This window comes from Capricornis sumatraensis, chromosome 13 (assembly GCF_032405125.1).
Source record: "Capricornis sumatraensis isolate serow.1 chromosome 13, serow.2, whole genome shotgun sequence".
Lineage (NCBI taxonomy): Eukaryota > Metazoa > Chordata > Mammalia > Artiodactyla > Bovidae > Capricornis > Capricornis sumatraensis.
In genome coordinates this window covers 25,627,983-25,648,797 of record NC_091081.1, presented here as the reverse complement: position 1 = coordinate 25,648,797, position 20,815 = coordinate 25,627,983, and positions in this window count along the sequence as shown.

The following is a 20,815-nucleotide window of genomic DNA, read 5'->3' as shown; positions in this document are numbered from 1 at the left end:
ATCAGCACCTCCAGTGTTGTGTGGTGGAGTGATCAGAAGAAGTTTTCTGAACAGCTGTTATATTGGGTGGGATAGCTTATATCAACTCTCATGGAAACTCCCCTTTTTTCATCCTCTTCTTTCAGAACTTCTCAGGGTACCATCTTATTCCCAATACGAGCAATTGGCAAACAAACTTACATTAAAATGTGAAATTTATAAACAAACTCATATTTTCAAATATTAAGCAGATTATTTATAATGAAAGACATTAGAGGATTTTTAAACCTACATTTTGAGAGGTTCAAACAACAGTGTTTGAGGGCAGCTTACCAAATGCATTAGAGAAAGTCATTTGGAAACCTCTTTACTGCTTTCAGAAACAAGAGAATTGAACTTCTCTTTTGCAGCCAATTCTCTGCAGCCACACACACACACACAAATAAAGGTTTACTAACACTCTTTCTCCTGAGAACACTATCTCCTATGAGCAGTGCCAACAGCTGAAAGCATCGAGCCTGCCCTCGCACTGTGAGAACACAGCTCTCTCCCAGGGTCTGCCCAGATGCTCATTAAAATCCAATGAGTACCCCACAAGGATGTGTTGTTTAATCCAACATCATAGCTTTCAGAAAGAAAAGAATTTCAACTTGGTGTGTGTGGGAAGATGAACAAAGTCGAATGCTACAGTAACTGGGTCAAATTAACTCTTTAAACAGGAGCCACTAGTAAATGAATGGCTGCTGACCACACACAGCCATTGAAAGTGTCACAGCTTAACTTCTGCCCTGGGGAACATCTGTTCTTCCCCAAACTCAACAGAACTCTCTTTTTTCTTTTTTTAACACCTTCCATCTCTGTGGCTTTTCCTTTTTACTCTTCTTCTTTCCCCATCTCAGTAACTGACTGATGTTTTACTCTATCACATTGGCCTCTCTGGAATATCTCACAGACCTAGTCAACATGTTTACTTCTTTAACAACTAACTATTGTACCCATAAACTGTAACCACCTCTTCCCAGGCTCATATCACATATGGGAAAAAGCCACTTGCCCAATATTCTTGTCAACAGCACACATTATAACCAGAATGCTTTGTTGTTTTGCACAGCAGAAGTCTTGGGGAGATGGGTAGAGAGGAAAGCACCAAAAATAGTCCCCATTTTTAAGGAGCTTAAAATTCATTTGGCTGTCACAAAGAATACTTTTATAAAGCTTGACTGTGTGAGGAAAATGTTTATTTCTCCTAAAGAACTGGTGTGTTTTCTTTTGTCACATATTGGAAATTATAGTATTTAGAATCTTTCTCTTGTTTGCTCTTGCTGTCAGAATGCATAGCACCAAGAGTAACATTCACAGACTGTAATTACATAAGCTCTAATTGCTTCCTTTCTTTTGTATGGCCTTGACTTCATATGCTTATTACCAATGGATAGATATTAATGTGAGGTTAATCTGGTCTTCAGCTATTTTTTGGAGTGACTTCGGGTATAAATAACTAGACAAAGATCTTTCACCCTGACTTGGATAAAGCTGTGAAAGGCATACTCACCAAGTTTGTACATAAGAAGAGGCTAAACAAGAAGGCTGCAGTATTTAAGATGATGCTGGAGAGAGAAGGGGAATTTATTCCATGGATTTCCAGGGAACTGGCACCCTGAGAGAAGGAATTAGAGTGGCATGAAGTCCAGGTCACACAGCAGGTGGTGGGCTTTGAGGAGTGTCAGTGGGTAACGAGTTCTGTGGCCAGAGGTGGAGAGTTGCATGGAATGAATTCTAGGGGACTCTGGGCTGGAAGTGAATTCATGAGAGAGAGGTAGTGAGATTTTTAGTACTGACCTTAAGTGTAATATTTTGGGGGAAGGGGAGATGGTTTTAATAATGATTTTAGAATTCCTATAAAATGCTTTTATTTCAAGGCTCTTGGGGTCATAGTGATGTTTATTTGAGTTTGGCCATGCATCCAGGTGGCAAGGAGTCTGTTTAGCTTTGTGATGTTAACAGTGCATGGGTTGTGGAGACAACTAGAAGGGCAGGCTGGAGCTGTTACAGGGAACAGTAACAGAGAAAACAACATGTTGTCTGGAGTTCAGGTTCAAACTCCAAGTGGAAAACTATGGGTTGTGGTAGATAGAGGAAAGAATTGAACATGAGTTAAGATGAATTGAAAGCACGATACAGGTTTCAAAGAACAGGGGTTATTAGGCAGCATGCTCAGAGGGTAGCCATGGAAGACAAAAAGGGTGGTAGTCCTAGGTGCATGCAAGCTAAGTTGCTTCAGTCGTGTCTGACTCTTTGTGACCCCAAGGACTGTAGCCTGCCAGACTTCTCTGTCCCTGGGACTCTCCAGGAAACATACTAGGGTGAGTTCCCATGCCCTCCCACAGGGGATCTTCCCAACCAAGGGATCACACCTGAGTCTCTTGCATTGTAGGCAGATTCTGTACCACTGAGCAACCTGGAAGCCCACTCTTAGATGATCTGGCTTCAATTCTAAATGCAAAAAGTGAAGAGTATTTTTTTGTAAGGAATACATAGAGTATGGAGTGGCCAGACAGGAAAGTGACTAAAAATGATGTTACACAGGAATGATTAAGCACCTGTACACTTTTAACCCAAAGAAGAAAAATAGGATATGGAAGTCAAGATTATTGTTTTCAGGTATTTGAAGATAAACAGTATAGCTGCAGGGAAGGAGCCTGTGATTTAAAGCCAGAGAAACAGTGATCTCTGACCTGCCCCTGACTGGAACATAGGTGATGCTATCTAACCAGTGTTGTCTCAGCAACACCCCCAGGCTTGGTGGTAAATGGAGCACAAGCACCTTGTGCAGCATAGGGTTATTAGCATGCCCTCAATGAAGGGGAATTCTCTTCCTATCGTGGAGAGGATAAGGAAAAGCAATATACACATTCTCTGTAGTTCCAAAGTGTTAGGTCTAAAATCAATACATAATAGCAATAAGAAGACAGATTTTGGCTCCCTTAAAAAAGGTGAAATATGTACTTTTGAAGAGAAAATAAACTTTCTCACTGATGTTTTTGTTTCCCAGCCCAGACAGTGTTCAAACCTATCCTTTCTGATCCCAATCTACTCTAAGGAATAGGTGGTGTCAGAGGATGTATTGTGAGATTTTTGCAGGCACCAAGGATTCTTTTGGCCTTCTCTTAGAGATTAGAGATGGAGAAGAAATGGAACTCTTCTGTGTATGTAGAAAAAGGTGACCAAAGTCAGAGGAAAGAAAACAAACTGTAGTCTTCCATCAATCTTTATGTACCCATAAGGAAACAGAGGCAAATTTGAAATAGGATAATTTGAAGGAAGTTTTGGTGAAATTTCCATTTACAGAGTCAACTGAGGAATACCCATCTAGCATTAAGAACAGCAAAGAACAGCCTAAAGTGGAATGAGAGCCTCAGAGCAAGATCATCTTGACAGGAGCAAGGCTAATTGGTGAAGTGCTGCTGACAGCTCTGGGAGACCTGGCATGGACGTACCAAGAGGAGATGCACTCTGACCTCTCTCCTCCCCCAGTCTCCTTGGGCTTTCTGCTGGCCAAAGACGAGTGAAAGCTAGAGGGCAAGGGAGCATGTTGATGTTTTCTAAATGGGTAATCCTTCTGAGCAGGGAGAAACATACATTTTATTACCAGTAAGCAAGGTTTAAATAGAAAGATATAATCCTTTTTTTTTTTTTTCATGCCTTCTAAAATTCTGTTATCGAGGTGTTCCAGCTAGAAACAAGGAGTGGAATTTATCCTGATAAAAGGAAAGTTGTCTTTATGTTTATCCCCATTTCCTCACCTCTGTTTACTTTCTTCTCTTGAACCAACTACTGCCATCTATTCTACCACTGTCCTCAGAACTCTGTGGCTCTGCCAAGGGGCCACCGCAGCTGATGCAGGTTGACAGCTGTTCCTGAGAATTTCTTACGGAGCCAGGCTGGGCATTTCCCTTTAGAGTTGGATAGTCGTAGGGTACTGTTTTGTCTTTCTGATCTGTTAAAACTGTGTCCCTGTATCCAGAAGAGATTCTTGGAAGTTGTGTAGTTCCTGAGCCTTGGTACTCTCTCCTTGTTTGTCATTGCCATTCATTCATTTATTCATTAATTCATTCTGTTAAAATAGATTGAGACTTTGCAATGTGTGCACTCTGGGATACCATGGGAAAAACACCAGTCATAGTCTTTAACTTAATGCAACTGACTTTATTAAATTCAAAATATTAAAGTGTCATCAGTCAGTGAAGTTGCTCAGTTGTGTCCGAATCTTTGTGATCCCATGAACTCCTCCATCCATGGAATATTTTATAAATAAGAGCCAGCTAACTGGAAGGGGAAGATACTGTTTTAAAGATGTTAGCAAGGATGTTCACCTTCTTCAAAATATATATAGAAAATTAAAATCAATTTTATTTAAGTGAATTGGAGTTTAGATCTATTTACATTGTTCAAGTATGAAAGTAATATAAGCTGTCTTCCATAAGTTAAACACCAATGTGTGTTAATAATGATTATTTAAAACAATCTGTTAAGAATTCTTGAAGAAACTGATTTTGCTTAAGGTAACTTGTAAAACTTATAGGAAATATATTCTTTATAAATATTCAAATAAAAGTAATACATAATAAATATTTTTAGGTTCTTGTGCATGCTTTTGAGACAGTTATCACTCTAATATGAAATGTGTAGCAAAAATAGTTTAGTGTTGGACAACTGGCAGTTCTCATAGATTTTGTCTGTAAACTTCCTCAGAATTATGTATAAACTCTATAAAATTAGGATGGGTCTACAGGGTTTAACAAATCCAGTCACCTTTCATAGGTCAAAGAATTTATTTTCCATGTATGTAAACATAAAAAACATACTCTCCAGAAGCCACCTACCTTTAACCCTTATATCTAAAAATCTTCCTTTTAAAATTTTGATTCCTAGCAGGTATGTGAGGCTGAGTTGACCTTGACTTATGTTCACCTGTGAATTATGGGGCTGTTAGCATTGTCTCTCATTTCCACCTAAGTTGTACTATCTGGAGTTTGGGGGGTTAATTTGACACCGGGAATCCTCCCCACAATCCAAATGCAATTGCTTTTGAATGTAGAATCTGTAAATTTTTTGGAGAAAAGAAAATTTCTCCTACAAAAAGCGAATGACATCAAATGACAGCAGGCATGTATATTGTAGACTAATATTTTCCAAAAGAGCTGAATGACCTCCAGGAAGTTCTTTAATATACAGTCTTTGAGAACTAAATTTTTTTTTTTTTGCTTTCATTCAATGTTTGTCTACAAAAAGCTTAATATAAGTCATTTCTCAGTCATTTAAGTAACTGCTTTACAGTGAAGTACTGCTATGCAATTTTAATTTTCCTATTTACATTTGATCCAAAATTGAATTTTCCAAGTGAGATTTGCTAATGTTGGTACCATAACCACAGTTTGAAAAAAAAATGAATCATGTGGATCATGTTTGTGTACATACCTGGTATGTACATTACCTCTAACTGTGGTGGTAAATAAGCAATGAAGTAGTTTCTGTACCCAATTCCATCAGTAATTAAATTGTACATTAATTAATTTGAGTATTTGTTTGGCCAGGGCTGGGGTTAGAGGGAGGGATACTACAATAAACATGGGAGTTTATTCTACAGTGGGAGTCAGAAAAAGGGTCAGAAAATAAACAACTAAATAAATAAGAACATAAAGGCACCTAACCAAGGAAGCGCAAGTTAGTAAGGCTTAATGCAAACTTGAATGGAACCACATGACAACCTTATCTTCATATGAGACTTTTAAGAGTCATTACAGGACACTAAAATAAAACTTACTTCAGCAGATGGGTAACTGGCAGAATTTTAGTTAAACCTGGAGTCTGATAATCATGAACCCACAACAGAACCTTAAAGTCATGAATATCATTTTGTAAAGCATGCTAACATGGATAGGCATTCATTCTCTACATTAGTATAATTGAGGTGAAAATAAGGAAACATATTAAATGCAGAAACAGACCTGAGGCTACATTTCACTAATAGTAGTCCCAACTTCTGCTATCTGTTTTAGTACATCAGTATCATCTGTCTCACTGAATTAATGTTTTAGTTGTGTTGGATTTTTAATTGGTTTATATTTAATTTGTAATTTTGGTTTTATAGTTGTACAAGAACTCTAAGTGTGAGATGTTTGGACATTGTCCTGTAAATATCTATGAATTAATATCATTTATGTAGAAACTAGAGGTTCCTGATATTAGTTTCTTTAATAAGAAATATTAATAAAATATTGATAACATTTGGTGTTGTTAAGGTTGTGGGGTAGCACTTTCATAGACTGAAGAAAAAATGAGTTGCTACAAACTTTTGGGAGAACAGTCTAACAGAACTATCGATATTCAAAGGGTTTTCATCATTCAGCTCACTTTTGGGAACCTATTCACCAGAAAAAAAAGTATCTACATGTGCGGATTTATGTATAAAGATGTTCATTGCAGCATTTCTGGTAGTACCTCAAATCAAACTCTCAAATATTAGCAAATCAAATTTAACAATGTATAAAATAAATAGTTTATGAAAATCGGAGCCTTATCCCAGGATTTTAAGGTTCGTGGTCTTATTTCACTTTATTCTTTCATGAATGTACAGTAGAGTCTTCCAGAAGCTGGGTAATGTGTAATGACACAGCAGTTCTGATGGTTAATGCGATTTGTGTTTGTGTGTTCTAGTGTTTTCGTTTATAATAAGGAAATAACTGATAGATATAACTCTCACACATAAAAGCTTTTTGAGGTCCTCAATTTTTCTTACTATAAGTCTATTGTTTTTTAAATTTAAAAGTAACATCCAGAATATTCTAATCATTTTTACTGCTAGTATTTGTGAATCTAAAACTTCTGTTTTCTTTTAATCAGTTGACTTTTAGTGACTTAGCTTCCTTTTGGGATTTTCTGATTAAAAATATTCCTTAAAAATATATTTATTAGAAAATATTTCAAACATATTTATAAGTAGAGATAATAATATAACAGAGATGCTGATGTCAACAGCTCACTTCTAATAAATATTGTACAAATTTACTTCAGATCTTTTTTTAATCAACTTTATATTTTAGAACATTTTTGATTTACAGAAAAATTGGGAATATAGTACAGAGAGTTGTTCCCATGTGCTCTGCACCAGTTCCCCTAATCATTTTTCATTAGTATGGTGTATTTGTCACAATTAATAAACAAATAGTGATATATTACTCTATGTATAGTTTGTATTTTATTCAGATTTGCTGTTTTTTTTTTTTAAATTTAACCTAATATGGTGCTTTATTTATTTATTTTTTTTTGGGGGGGGATTGTTTGTTTTTGTCCTAGATCCCACCCAGGATCCCACCCAGGATATCCCACCCAGGATCCCACCCAGGATATCCCACCCAGGATATAAGAAATAAGCTTTCATTTCTTATGCTTCTCTTTTTGGGGGGCGGGGGGCATGCCATATGGCATGCAGGATCCCAGTTCCAGGCCAGGGAAGGAACTCCATGCCCCCTGCAGAGGAAGCATGGAGTCCTAACCAGTGGATGAGGTTTTTCTCATTGTGCTCCTCTTGGCTGTGACAGTTTCTCCGACATTCCTGTGTTTTAGTGACCATGAGGATTTGAAGAGTACTAGTGGTGGATTTAGAAGGATTCTCTTCAATTGGAATTTGGCTAATATTTTATTCATGACTAGACTGGAGTTACATGTTTTTGAGACAAAGACCAGAGAGATGAGGTGTCATTTTTATATCATCATATCAAAGTACTATCTGATTTATTACCTGTGATTCTGACCTTCATCACCTGGTTCAGGTTGTACTTGCTGTTTCTCTGATGTAAATCATTCCTTCCTTCCCCAGCTTGGCACACTGTAGTCTTTGGAAGAAAGTCAATACACGCAGCTCACACTTATAGTCATCCCCTCCTTAAAGACAGAGTATCTGCATAAATTATTTGGAATTCTTCTGTACAGCAGACTTGTCTCTTCTCTACTTATTTATTTATATCAGTACAACTCATGGATACTTATTTTACATGGTGAGTTATAATTGCTTTCTGCTTTATCTGTTTCATCGCTTAAATTCTTCCAACTTCGGCCTGTAAGCCATCTTTCTGTTGGCTCCTATGTATCTCTGACACATATCTATCAACGTGGGTTTATTTTCCACTCCCTTACTTTCTGACATTACAAGATGCTCCAGGCTCATTTTGTGTATTTCTTGCCTCAGTCTTAGAATCAGCCATTTCTTCAGGGATACCTGGTCCTTCTTTGTTAGAAAATAGTGTTAGAAACCAAGATCTGAACACTAGATGATCCATAACTTTTAAGAGTTTTAAAGAGTTCAGAGACTAAAAGCTTTTGAACTGTTTGTCTCTAGTGCAAAAATCACTTAAAATTATGAATAATTAACCTATATGGATATAAGCGAGGAAGCAGTGTATTGAAAAGAGCACAGAGTTGGGCTGAGGTCTAAGCTCTATGCCTTAGGTACAGTGTAACTTTGTATAATTTACTACCTCTTCTAACTAATTCCTCAAGCTCACACCAACTTGACAAATAAGCTTTCACTTCTTTGTAATTTTCTGAAAGAATAATAATTTTATGACAAATGTCATGCAGAAAATTATATACATGTATATTTTTTAAATAAAATACTTCTACCTTAATGACATTTCTTGATTTATAGTAATTATTTACTCAGGCACTGTGAGTAATTTTAATTCATTATATCATTTAATTGTTGCAACAACACTATGAAGCTTGTACTATTCTTATTCCTATTTTAGTGGTAATTAAACTGAGGCTCAGATGGGTTCATTTCAAATATAAAAATCCTAACAGTGTGGCAGGTACATATCTGGTTTTAATTAATGTTATTTCTCTTGTCTTCTTTCAAACATTTAACAAACAATTGTTAAAGTAAACTTTTGGCCAGTCTCACAGGGCAGAGAACTGCTTACCATATCTCTATCTTACTCTTACCAGGTTGTCTTACAGAGATAGGCATGCTGTGGACTTATTTAGTGAGTGCCCTGGCTAGAGGAAGTTTGCTTCTTGCCAGAGTTAAAGTGGCCCATATAAGCAGTTTTCTCGAGCTGGTGCAACAAGGATATAAGTAGCAACCACCACCAAAATAACAATAGAAGGGTATTTGAGATTCTACTCTGTGTGAGCTACTGTGCTAAATATTTAATATTCATCATCATTTTACATTATTATCACCCATTTGTCATGTCTTAACTACTTTTTTAGGTAAGAAAAGTGGAGCTCAGAGTGATTAATTTTATTTCCCAAAGTGATGCAAATTGTAAGTGGCAGAGCTAGTGTTTCAAGCCAGGACTGTGTGCTTTCCAAACCCATTTATTTAGCATTATATAAGGAAGAACAGCAGTTTCTGGCAAGGGAAGATCACTCAGGGCATTTTTCAGAACCCAGTAACAGTAACAAGCTTCCTTGAAGTTCTAGAGCTGCAAAGATTTTGTGCAGTGCAGATGAGGAGTAGGGCTTGTGAGAGCTATAGAAAGATTGCTGATGAAGGTTTTATGCTCCAAGACTGAACCTTGAGCAGCTGTAGACAGATGTGTTGAAAAGCATCAACAGTAGACACAGAAGTTCTTAAACAGGGAAGCAGAGGTCAATGCACACAGGAAAGGGGACCAGTGTGTGACACAGAAGTAAGATGAGGGAGAATTTAGTAGGGCTAAGGCAGACATTCCTGGCAAAGCACATCATCATTTTCACAATGAGGGGAGATTAGATCCTAACGCTTGACTTACACTCTCTTTTATTTGTAGTTTGGATATTGTGGCAGGCAGTGTTTTTTTTTTTTTTTTTTTTCTTAAGACCCTGTGGTGGTTAATTTTATGTGTCAACTTGACTGGACCTTGGATACCCAGACATTTGGTCAAACCTTATTCTGGGTGTGTCTTTGGTGGGGGATGGCTGCTTCTGTATTCTTCTCAAGTCATGTGAGAAGGGCTCCATCAGAGCCATGCAGTGAACTTGCTGTCTTACTGAAGTAAGAAATCTGGGAGACAAGAGATTGCTGGCTAGCTTCTTTGAAGGCTGAGTGAAAAGGGTTTGATGCCAGGATAAGATTGAACTGCCCTCTGGCCTTTTATTGGGCACAAAGGATGTTTATTTCTTGTGGACTTAGAGGTGGGTTTGAACTGAACTGAAGTGGGGACAACAGACCTGCTCTACAGATTTTTTAAATTCTTTTCAAGAATGCTGCATGAAAGAGTGATGGAGCATCTGTTTTTATGTCATCAATGCACAAAGGGGTGAGGGATGAACACTGCCCAGAGGAAAATGAATCACCTATACATGGGAATGTTCCCAGGGATCTCAGAAGAGTTTACAAGGAACACATCCGCTTTATGCCCCTGTCTGGCTCTGAGTGCTCAGAGTCATCTTAATGTAAACAGTCACTCAGAATTGCCCTGCTCCTCTGACACAGGCCCAGCCTCTCCCTCAATCTCCACTCCAACCCAAGAGGGGTGAGGAAACTTGCTCAGCTAAATGGGACAAAGACTAGAAGGTGGGAGAAGTGAAAACAGATGGTCTCCTCTGGGCTTCTACCTACAGAAGACCCTAGTTGAGGGAGAAAAGACAATTTAAATAATTTGAAGCTTTGATTATGAAATGGGATTAGATATTTTCTAATTTCTAAATTGAAATTCAATAGATGCTAAATCTGTAATTATTAAGAAACTATTATGTGGCCTTAGGCATTGTTGTAGATTCTGGGGCTATAAGTAAAAAACAGAGAAAAGCCCTTTCCCTTATGGAACTAGCTTTCTAACAGAGAGATGTAGACAAAAAGTAAATGAATTGAGTTAAATTTGTGCTTCTCAGATGGTGACCTGTGTCGTGGGAGAAACAGAGCAGGGAAAGGAGTAGGCAGTTTGGGGTGAGGGTGAGTAGGTTAAATGTCACTGTCACTCGTCCACTGGTAAGAACGTCACCAGGCCATGCCTGATGCAAGACGCAGGAGAAGAAACCATGGATTTCAGAGAACAATATGCATTGTAAGCCCATGGGAAGCTTGTGGGAAGCAAATAGATAATTACAGACAACTATTGGGACATTTTTATTTAACTTATATGCAGATTTATTTAACTTATATGCTTAAATATGCTTATTTAACTTATATGCAGAGTACATCAAGAGAAACGCTGGGCTGGAAGAAGCACAAGCTGGAATCAAGACTGCCGGGAGAAATATCAATCACCTCAGATATGCAGATGACACCACCCTTATGGCAGAAAGTGAAGAAGAACTAAAGAGCCTCTTGATGAAAGTGAAAGAGGAGAGTGAAAAAGTTGGCTTAAAGCTCAACATTCAGAAAACGAAGATCATGGCATCTGGTCCCATCACTTCATGGGAAATAGATGGGAAAACAGTGGAAACAGTGTCAGACTTTATTTTTGGGGGCTCCAAAATCACTGCAGATGGTGATTGCAGCCATGAAATTAAAGGACGCTTACTCCTTGGAAGAAAAGTTATGACCAACTTAGATAGCATATTCAAAAGCAGAGACATTACTTTGACAACAAAAGTCCATCTAGTCAAGGCTATGGTTTTTTCAGTAGTCATGTATGGATGTGAGAGTTGGACTATAAAGAAAGCTGAGCGCCAAAGAATTGATGCTTTTGAACTGTGGTGTTGGAGAAGACTCTTGAGAGTCCCTTGGACTGCAAGGAGATCCAGCCTCTCCATTCTAAAGGAGATCAGTCCTGGGTGTTCTTTGGAAGGAATGATGCTGAAGCTGAAACTCCAGTACTTTGGCCACCTCATGCGAAGAGTTGACTCATTGGAAAAGACTCTGATGTTGGGAGGGATTGGGGGCAGGAGGAGAAGGGGACGACAGAGGATGAGATGGCTGGATGGCATCACTGACTTGATGGACGTGAGTCTGAGTGAACTCCTGGAGTTGGTGATGGACAGGGAGGCCTGGTGTGCTGCGATTCATGGGGTCGCAAAGAGTCGGACACGACTGAGCAACTGAACTGAACTGAACTGATTGGGACATTTTGGTGGCTCAGTGCTAAAGAATCCGCCTGCCAATTCAGAAGACACAGATTTGATCCCTTGGTCAGGAAGATCCCTTGGAGAAGGAAATGGCAATCCATTCCAATGTTCTTGCCTGGGAAATCCCATGGAGAGAGGAGCCTGGCAAGCTACAGTTCATGGCATCGCAAAAGAGTCAGACCTGACTGAGCGACTAAACAACAATTTGTAAGGCTGACAAATTGCTTCAAGCAATACTGCCTGATGGATCTACTTCTGTTATGTGAACAATATGCTATACATAATTATTTCAAGTACTAGAATGGAGGACAAAAAATTAACAAAGTCTTGATTGCTGGAGTAGAATCGTTATGAATACCTGTTTCTCTTGTCTTCTCTCTTTTCTTATATGATGAAAATAAGAAAAATATAGTTCAAAATAAACAAAGCAAAAGATTTGCTTCAGTTAATGTTTGCTATATTTTTATAGAATGTCACCAAATTAGCAGAAATGTTTCATTCTAAATAAAAAATATAACTTATCTAAAAATATGTCCCAAAGTTCTTATTTATCTAGAAGTGAAAGGTATTTGTAATATTGAGTATACTTAAGGAGCTAATTAAATAATTATAAATATATATATCTTATTTTGTTTTAATACCAGATTGCTGATAGATGTCATTCACTTCAAGGAAAACAAGAGAAGTATTTGGAGTTGAAATGAAGACTAAATCCACATATACAGGAAATGTAAAATTGTACTTTGAGTGCTATGTATGCAGCAAGTATACCATTTTCGAACATTTGAGCATCCATTTTGTCCCCAGTATTTGTTGATTAATTGACCAATAAGTTCCATTAACCAAGATCAGTACAACTAAAAGTTCCCTGGGTTTGAAAACATAGAATATTCTCTTACATATAAGTGAGACTTAGCCCCAGAGTAGGGATGGGGGAGCCTCGTGGGCTGCCGTCTATGGGGTAGCATAGAATGGGACATGACTGAAGCGACTTAGCAGCAGCAGCAGCAGCATAATATCCTTAGAAGGTAAAACTGATGAAAACTATATGACCAGAGGAGCCTGGTGGGCAACAGTTCATGCAGTTGCAAAGAGGCAGACAGGACTGAGCAACTAACACACTTTTTAAAAATTAAATTGAATCAAGGGGATATAGGTTTATAGTTATAATTATTGGAATTATAGAAAATACATGACTCAGCACAAGCTCACTTCTGTACTGTTAGGAATGCTTTAATCAAATTTAAAACAGGTGGCAACTCAAATCTATTTTCTTTGTCTTTTAAAGAGAGATTATTATCTCTCTAAAACAACTCTAGGGATTAACTTGATAGTCATTTATTCCTTCACTTAGGTTTTTTAAATCTTTTTTTTTTTTTGTCATAGAAGCTTCAGATTAAAAAGTATGTACCAGCATCAGTTTTACATTTCAAAGTAATAGTAATAAACCATTTGATAGAGTTGAAGGTATTCTATAATTTTCTCTGATCCCACTCACTCTTGTTTTTGCCCAGATGGAAGCTCCACTCTGAATTTGGTCTTTATTATTTACATGATGTCTTTTATAACACTTCTACTTATATATACATGCTAAGTAGCTTCAGTCGTGTCTGACTCTTTGCGACCCTATGGAATGTAGCCCACCAGTCTCTGTCTGTGGGACTTTTCCAGGCAAGAATACTGGAGTTGGTTACCATTTCCTCCTCCAGGGTATCTTCCTGACCCAGGGATTGAACCCGAGTCTCCCACATTGTAGGCAGATTCTTTACCGTCTCAGCAATACATACATCCATAAAATATATATTATTGTTTGGATTATTTTAAAACTTATAGTATTGTAGTGTATGGTTATATATGTATCTTGTTTTCCTCTGAACACTATTTTCAGTATCTTTTTCTTGATAATATCAAGGATCATATTTCATGAATATTCATTACCATATAATATTCCTTTGTGAACATGCAAAATATAGTTAACCATTTCCTGTTGATTGCTACTTGGATTGTTTACATTTTTTCTTCCTGCTGCTGCTGCTGCTGCTGCTAAGTCGCTTCAGTCGTGTCTGACTCTGTGTGACCCCAGAGACGGCAGCCCACCAGGCTCCCCCGTCCCTGGGATTCTCCAGGCAAGAACACTGGAGTGGGTTGCCATTTCCTTCCCCAATGCATGAAAGTGAAAAGTGAAAGTGAAAAGTGAAAGTGAAGTTGCTCAATCGTGTCTGACTCTTAGCAACCCCATGGACTGCAACATACCATGCTCCTCCGTCCATGGGATTTTCCAGGCAAGAGTACTGGAGTGGGGTGCCATTGCCTTTTCCTCCTCCTCCTCCTCCTACTAAGTCGCTTCAGTCGTGTCCGACTCTGTGCGACCCCATAGACCGCAGCCCACCAGGCTCTGCCATCCCTGGGATTCTCCAGGCAAGAACACTGGAGTGGGTTGCCATTTCCTTCTCCAATGCATGAAAGGAAAAGTGAAAGTGAAGTTGCTCAGTCGTGTCCGACTCTTAGTGACCCCATGAACTGCAACCCACCAGGCTCCTCTGTCCATGGGATTTTCCAGGCGAGAGTACTGGAGTGGGTTGCCATTGCCTTCTCCTGCTGCTGCTAAGTTGCTTCAGTCGTGTCCGACTCTGTGCGACCCCATAGACAGCAGCCCACTAAGCTCCTCTGTCCCTGGGATTCTCCAGGCAAGAATACTGGAGTGGGTTGCCATTTCCTTCTCCAATGCTAAATAATGCTAAATAAATATTCTAGTATGACTCTCTTAGTGAAAATATGGGAGAGTATTATTAGAGTATGTACTTTGATAAGGAATTATTGGTAAATGGTCCTGCAGTGGTTAATGTTGACCTTCCTGTGAGCAGTGCCTGTGAAATTCAACTGCTTCAACATTAGGTACTGTCAGAATGTTAAATTCTTACAAATTAGTAGAAGAGAAATGATGTTATACTTTTTTTTATTTGCATCTTATAATTGCTAATGAATTTGAACATCTTTCTTATGGTCATTGGTAGTTTCATTTTCTTCCTCTATGAGTTGAGTATTCATAATACTTACTCATTTGTTTATTGGATTGCCTTTTCTTAATGATCCATGGAAGTTTTTTATAAATTTCCACTTTCTCAATTATATGTACATCAAATGTATTCTCTCAGCTTGTGGTTTCTTTTTCAATTTTATTTAGTGTTGTCTGTCATCTGGAAGTTTCATCCAAGGTCTTAAAAATATTCTCATGTTGAGTCTTCTAAACTGTTAAGGTTATTCTTTTGAATTTAGATCATGAATCACTAGATTGTTGTGTACAATGTAATATATATTTATTTGTTCCACATACTCATTTGTCCCAGTATCTTATACTGGATGGAATATATCTCCAGTGATATAGTGTGACCTCTGCTGTTTATCAGGATGCCTATGCCTGTGGATTGTTTCTGGCTCGTTATGTCACAGGCTGGGAGGTTCAGAAGCAGTGCTGAGATAGACTTTGGTGTGCAGGGTATTTATTAAGTGTTGGCATCTATGAAGGGGAGAAGGATGTAGAACTGGGCAGATGAGAAGTCAACCTGTGATACATGGTGTGAAATAAAACCTGTATTTTATGGCAAGAAAAGTAAAATTTAAACATAAATATTTTTTCCCGCCCTTTGGCTTCCTCTCTCCCCTCTACTGTGCTTTGTGTATCTGTGTTATGCATCGACCGAACACCCCCAATCCATGGAAATACCTGCTCAACCACAACTGCATTCTCCTAGCACCAACAAGACAACTCCTTAAAAAATAACATTCCTTGTTAATCTTATAAGGGGCCCCATGACCCATGACCCACTCCTTGCTAGATTGTATGAACTACCAATAATACATCATTCGATATAGAGCCCTCTGTCTGAAAAACCTATGTAACTGTGCTTTGACCTCTGATGGGCAGAACAATTCTCAGAGCCTTCTTGAGAGGCTGTTCACAGGTTGCAGTTCTCAATTTGGCTGGAATAAAATTTCCCATTTTGTTCTGAGGTCAACAGATTAATGGCTAGAAAAGACTCAGCCAGCCCTACAGAAAGCTCTGGATATAACAAGCCCTAAAATTTGTACCCTGGTGGGCAAAAAGCTCTGACTTTTATACCCCCTTCCCAGTTAGTCCTTGGATTTGGGTTGCTCTGGAAGGGTGTGCCACAGGGAAGGCAGCCCTCTGCCCAGGCAAACCCTGATGGATCTGATCCCAGAAACCAGCTGCATACAGTGTTAGCACCAGCTCAAAGAAGACCTTTCCAAAAGACATGGATCTGAAAGAGCACCTTCCAGTCCACTACATCATTCTGTTCTGTGTATTTATCCTGTCTTTATGTTAAAAATTATTCTCTAGTAGTATATTTTAAATCTCTATACCTGGCAAGTCTTCAAATGCTATTACCCCTGAAACCATCAACACTTTCTTTTCTATTTTGAGGTTTGTATACAAAGTTCCAAGAAAAACTATAGATTTTTTATTGAAATTGTATAGAACAAGTAACTCAGAATGAAATGAGGTCTTTATAATATTATATTGTGATAAAATATATAATACAAGATATATAATTAATTTATAGTTTTTCTTATGATCTTTATAAAGTTTTACACTTTTTCATGAATTTTCACATTTTATATTAAACCAGTCAGTTCTTATTTATCTTAGGTTTTTGTAGTTATTTTAAATGGGCCTTTTCTTTTTTGCTGTTTCTAAAGATCTGAGATATAGGAAGACCCTTGGTTTTATTATGCTCATTCTGGAAACAGTGTTGAACTTTGTTCTAATGATTTGTCTATAGATATTTTCATATTTTCTATGTAAACAATCATCATCTTTAAGGTAAAAAGTGGGGTTTTTGTTTTGCCTAATATCATCTTTCAGTTCTTATACTTTTAATTTCTTTTTATTGTGTCCTTGCAGTAGTAAAATTTGCAATATAATGATGAATGAAAGTATTTGCAGTATAATGTCGAATGAATCATTTTTTTAATATTTTTTAAATTAACTTATTTATTTTAATTGGAGACTAATGACTTTACAATATTGTGGTGGTTTTGCCATACATTGACATGAATCACCCACAGGTGTACAGGTGTCCCCCCATCCTGAATCCCCATCCCACCTCCCTCCCCATCCCATCCCTCTGGGTTGTCCCAGAGCACCAGTTTTGGGTGCCCTGCTTCATGCATTGAATTTGCACTAGCCATCTATTTTGCATATGGTAATATACATGTTTCAACGCTATTCTCTCATATTATCCCACCCTCGCCTTCTCCCACATGATCCAAAAGTCTGTTTCCTACATCTGTGTCTCTTTTGCTGTCTTGAATATAGGGTTGTTGTTGTTGTCTTTCTAAGTTCCATATGTATGTGTTAATGTACCATATTGGTGTTTTCCTTTTTGACTTACTTCACTCTATTTTAGGCCCCAGTTTCATCCACCTCATTAGAACCAACTCAGAACAAATGCATTCTTTCTTATAGCTGAGTAATATTCCATTGTGTATATGTACCACAACTTCCTTATCCATTCATCTGCCAATGGACATCTGGGTTGCTTCCATGACCTAGCTATTGTAAACAGTGCTGCAATGAACACTGGGGTATATGTGTCTCTTTCAATTCTGGTTTTCTCGTGTATATGCCCAGCGGTGGGATTGCTGGGTCATATGGCAGTTCTATGTCCAGTTTTTTAAGGAATCTCCACTGTTCTCCATAGTAGCTGTACTAGTTTTCATTCCCACTAACAGTGTAGGAGGGTTCCCTTTTCTCCACAACCTCTCCAGGATTTATATTTTGTAGACTTTTTGATAGCAGCCATTTGGATCTGTGTGAGATGGTACCTCACTGTGGTTTTGATCTGCATTTCTCTGATAATGCGTGATGTTGAACATCTTTTCATGTGTTTGTTAGCCATCTGTATGTCTTCTTTGGAGAAATGTCTATTTAGTTCTTTGGCCCATTTTTTGATTGTGTCATTTATTTTTCTGGCATTGAGCTACATGAGCTGCTTGGATATTTTGGAGATTAATTCTTTGTCAGTTCTTTCTTTTGCTATTATTTTCTCCCATTCTGAAGGCTGCCTTTTCATCTTGCTTATAGTTTCCTTCATTGTGCAAAAGATTTTAAATTTAATTAAGTTCCATTTCTGTATTTTTGCTTTTAATTTCTAATACTCTAGGAGGTGGGTCATAGAGGATCTTCCTGTGATTTATGTCAGAGAGTGTTCTCCCTATGATTTCCTCTAAGAGTTTTTTAGTTTCTGGTCTTACATTTCGATCTTTAATCCATTTTGAGTTTATTTTTGTGTACGGTGTTAGAAAGTGATCTAATCTAGTTTCATTCTTTTACAGGTGGTTGACCAGTTTTCCCAGCACCATTTGTTAAAGAGATTGTCTTCTCCACTGTATATTTTTGCCTCCTTTATCAAATATAAGGTGCCCATTGGTGTGTGGGTTGATCTCTGGGCTTTCTATTTTGTCCCATTGATCTATATTTCTGTCTTTGTGCCAGTACCATACTGTCCTGATGACTGTAGCTTTGTAGTAGAGTCTGAAGTCAGGCAGGTTGATTCCTCCAGTTCCATTCTTCTATCACAAGATTACTTTGGCTATTCGAGGTTTTTTGTGTTTCCATACAAATTGTGAAATTATTTGTTCTAGTTCTGTGAAAAATGGCATTGGTAACTTGATAGGGATTGCATTGAATCTATAGATTGCTTTGGGGAGTATACTCATTTGCACTATATTGATTCTTCCAATTCACAAACATGGTATATTTCTCCATCTATTTGTGATATCTTTGACTTCTTTCATCAGTGTTTTATAGTTTTCTGTATATAGGTCTTTTGTTTCTTTAGGTAAATTTATTTTTTAGGTAAATTCCTAAGTATCTTATTCTTTTCATTGCAATGGTGAATGGGATTGTTTCCTTAATTTCTCTTTCTGTTTTCTCATTGTTAGTGTATAAGAATGCAAGGGATTTCTGTGTATTAATTTTATATCCTGCAACTTTACTATATTCATTGATTAGCTCTAGTAATTTTCTGGTGGTGTCTTTAGTATTTTCTATGAAGAGGATCATGTCATCTACAAACAGTGAGAGTTTCACTTCTTTTCCAACCTGGATTCCTTTTGTTTCTTTTTCTTTTCTGATTACTGTGGCTAGGACTTCCAAAACTATGTTAAATAGTAGTGGTGAGAGTGGGCACCCTTGCCTCGTTCCTGATTTTAGGGGAAATGCTTTCAGTTTTTCGCCAATGAGGATAATGTTTGCTGGGCATTTGTCATATATGGCTTTTATTATGTTGAGGTATGTTCCTTCTATGCCTGCTTTCTGGAGAGTTTTTATCATAAATGGGTGTTGAATTTTGTCAAAGCCTTTCCCTGCATTTATTGAGATAATCATGTGGTTTTAATCTTTCAATTCATTAATATGGTATATCATATGGATTGATTTGCAAATATTGAATCTCTGGGATAAAACCCACTTGGCCATGATGTATGCTCTTTTTAATATGTTGTTGGATTCTGTTTTCTGGAATTTTGTTGAGGATTTTTGCTTCTATGTTCATCAATGATATTGGCCTGTAGTTTTCTTTTTGTGTGTGGCATCTTTGTCAGGTTTTGGTATTAGGGTGATGGTGGCCTCATAGAATGAGTTTGGAAGTTTACCTTCCTCTGCAATTTTCTGGGAGAGTTTGAGTAGGATAGGTGTTAGCTCTTCTCTAAATTTTTGGTAGAATTCACCTGTGAAGCCATCTGTTCCTGGGCTTTTTTTTTATTGGAATATTTTTGATTACACCTTTGGTTTCCATGCTTGTGATGGGTCTTAAGATTTTTCTCTTTTGCTGTTTCTAAATTTCTATTACTGAGATATAGAATGAACCTTGGTTTTATTATGTTCATTGTGGAAACAGTGTTGAACTTCGTTCTAATGATTCATCTACAGATTCTTTCACATTTTCTATGTAAACAATCATCATGTTCAAGGTAAAAAGCATTTTTTTCTGCCTAATATCATCTTTTCAATTTTTATGCTTTTAATTTCTTTTTATTGTCTCCCTGCAGTAGCTAAAAATTGCAGTATAATGGTGAATGAAAGTATTGGTTGGTTTCTCATTTTAAAAGGAATGATTTTAAAATTTCATCATTACATTTTACTTTGAATTTATTGGCAGCTCAGCGGTTAGGACTTGACACTTTCACTGCCCAGGCTTATATTCTGTCCCTGGTCTGGGAACTAAGACCCACAAACCAAAAGGCATGGCCCTTAGGCTTTTCATAGGTAATTTTTATCTCCTCTAGTCTCAGCCTCTTTGGGCTTTTTCCATGAATGAAGGTTGAGTAGCATTGTAGGCTTATAAACATTTTCTGAGATGGATTTTTTTTTTCCCCATTTTAATGCTATGTTCTATGTTATTAGATTTTTTGATGTTGCATGTTCCTTTGTTCCTGGGTTAAAGCCAGGTTGCTTATGATTCATCTTTCTTAGTATACATTTTACATTAGAGTTCAGTGTAGTATATTTGCTGTGCTGTGTGTTTAGTCGCTCTTTACATGTGTTCAAAAGTGAGGTTGGTTTGTAAAATTTGCTTTATACTCTTTCTCTCTGATTTTAGTTTTAGGTTATTCTAGTCCTTTATATAAAATGAGGCACTTCACTCATCTTCAACATTCTTTGAAACAATTTGTTTTCATAGGAAATATTTCTCTTTGCTAGTTTGTCAAAATAAATCCTTCGTAGAAACAGTGGGAGCCTGGGGATTTGGGGATGAGT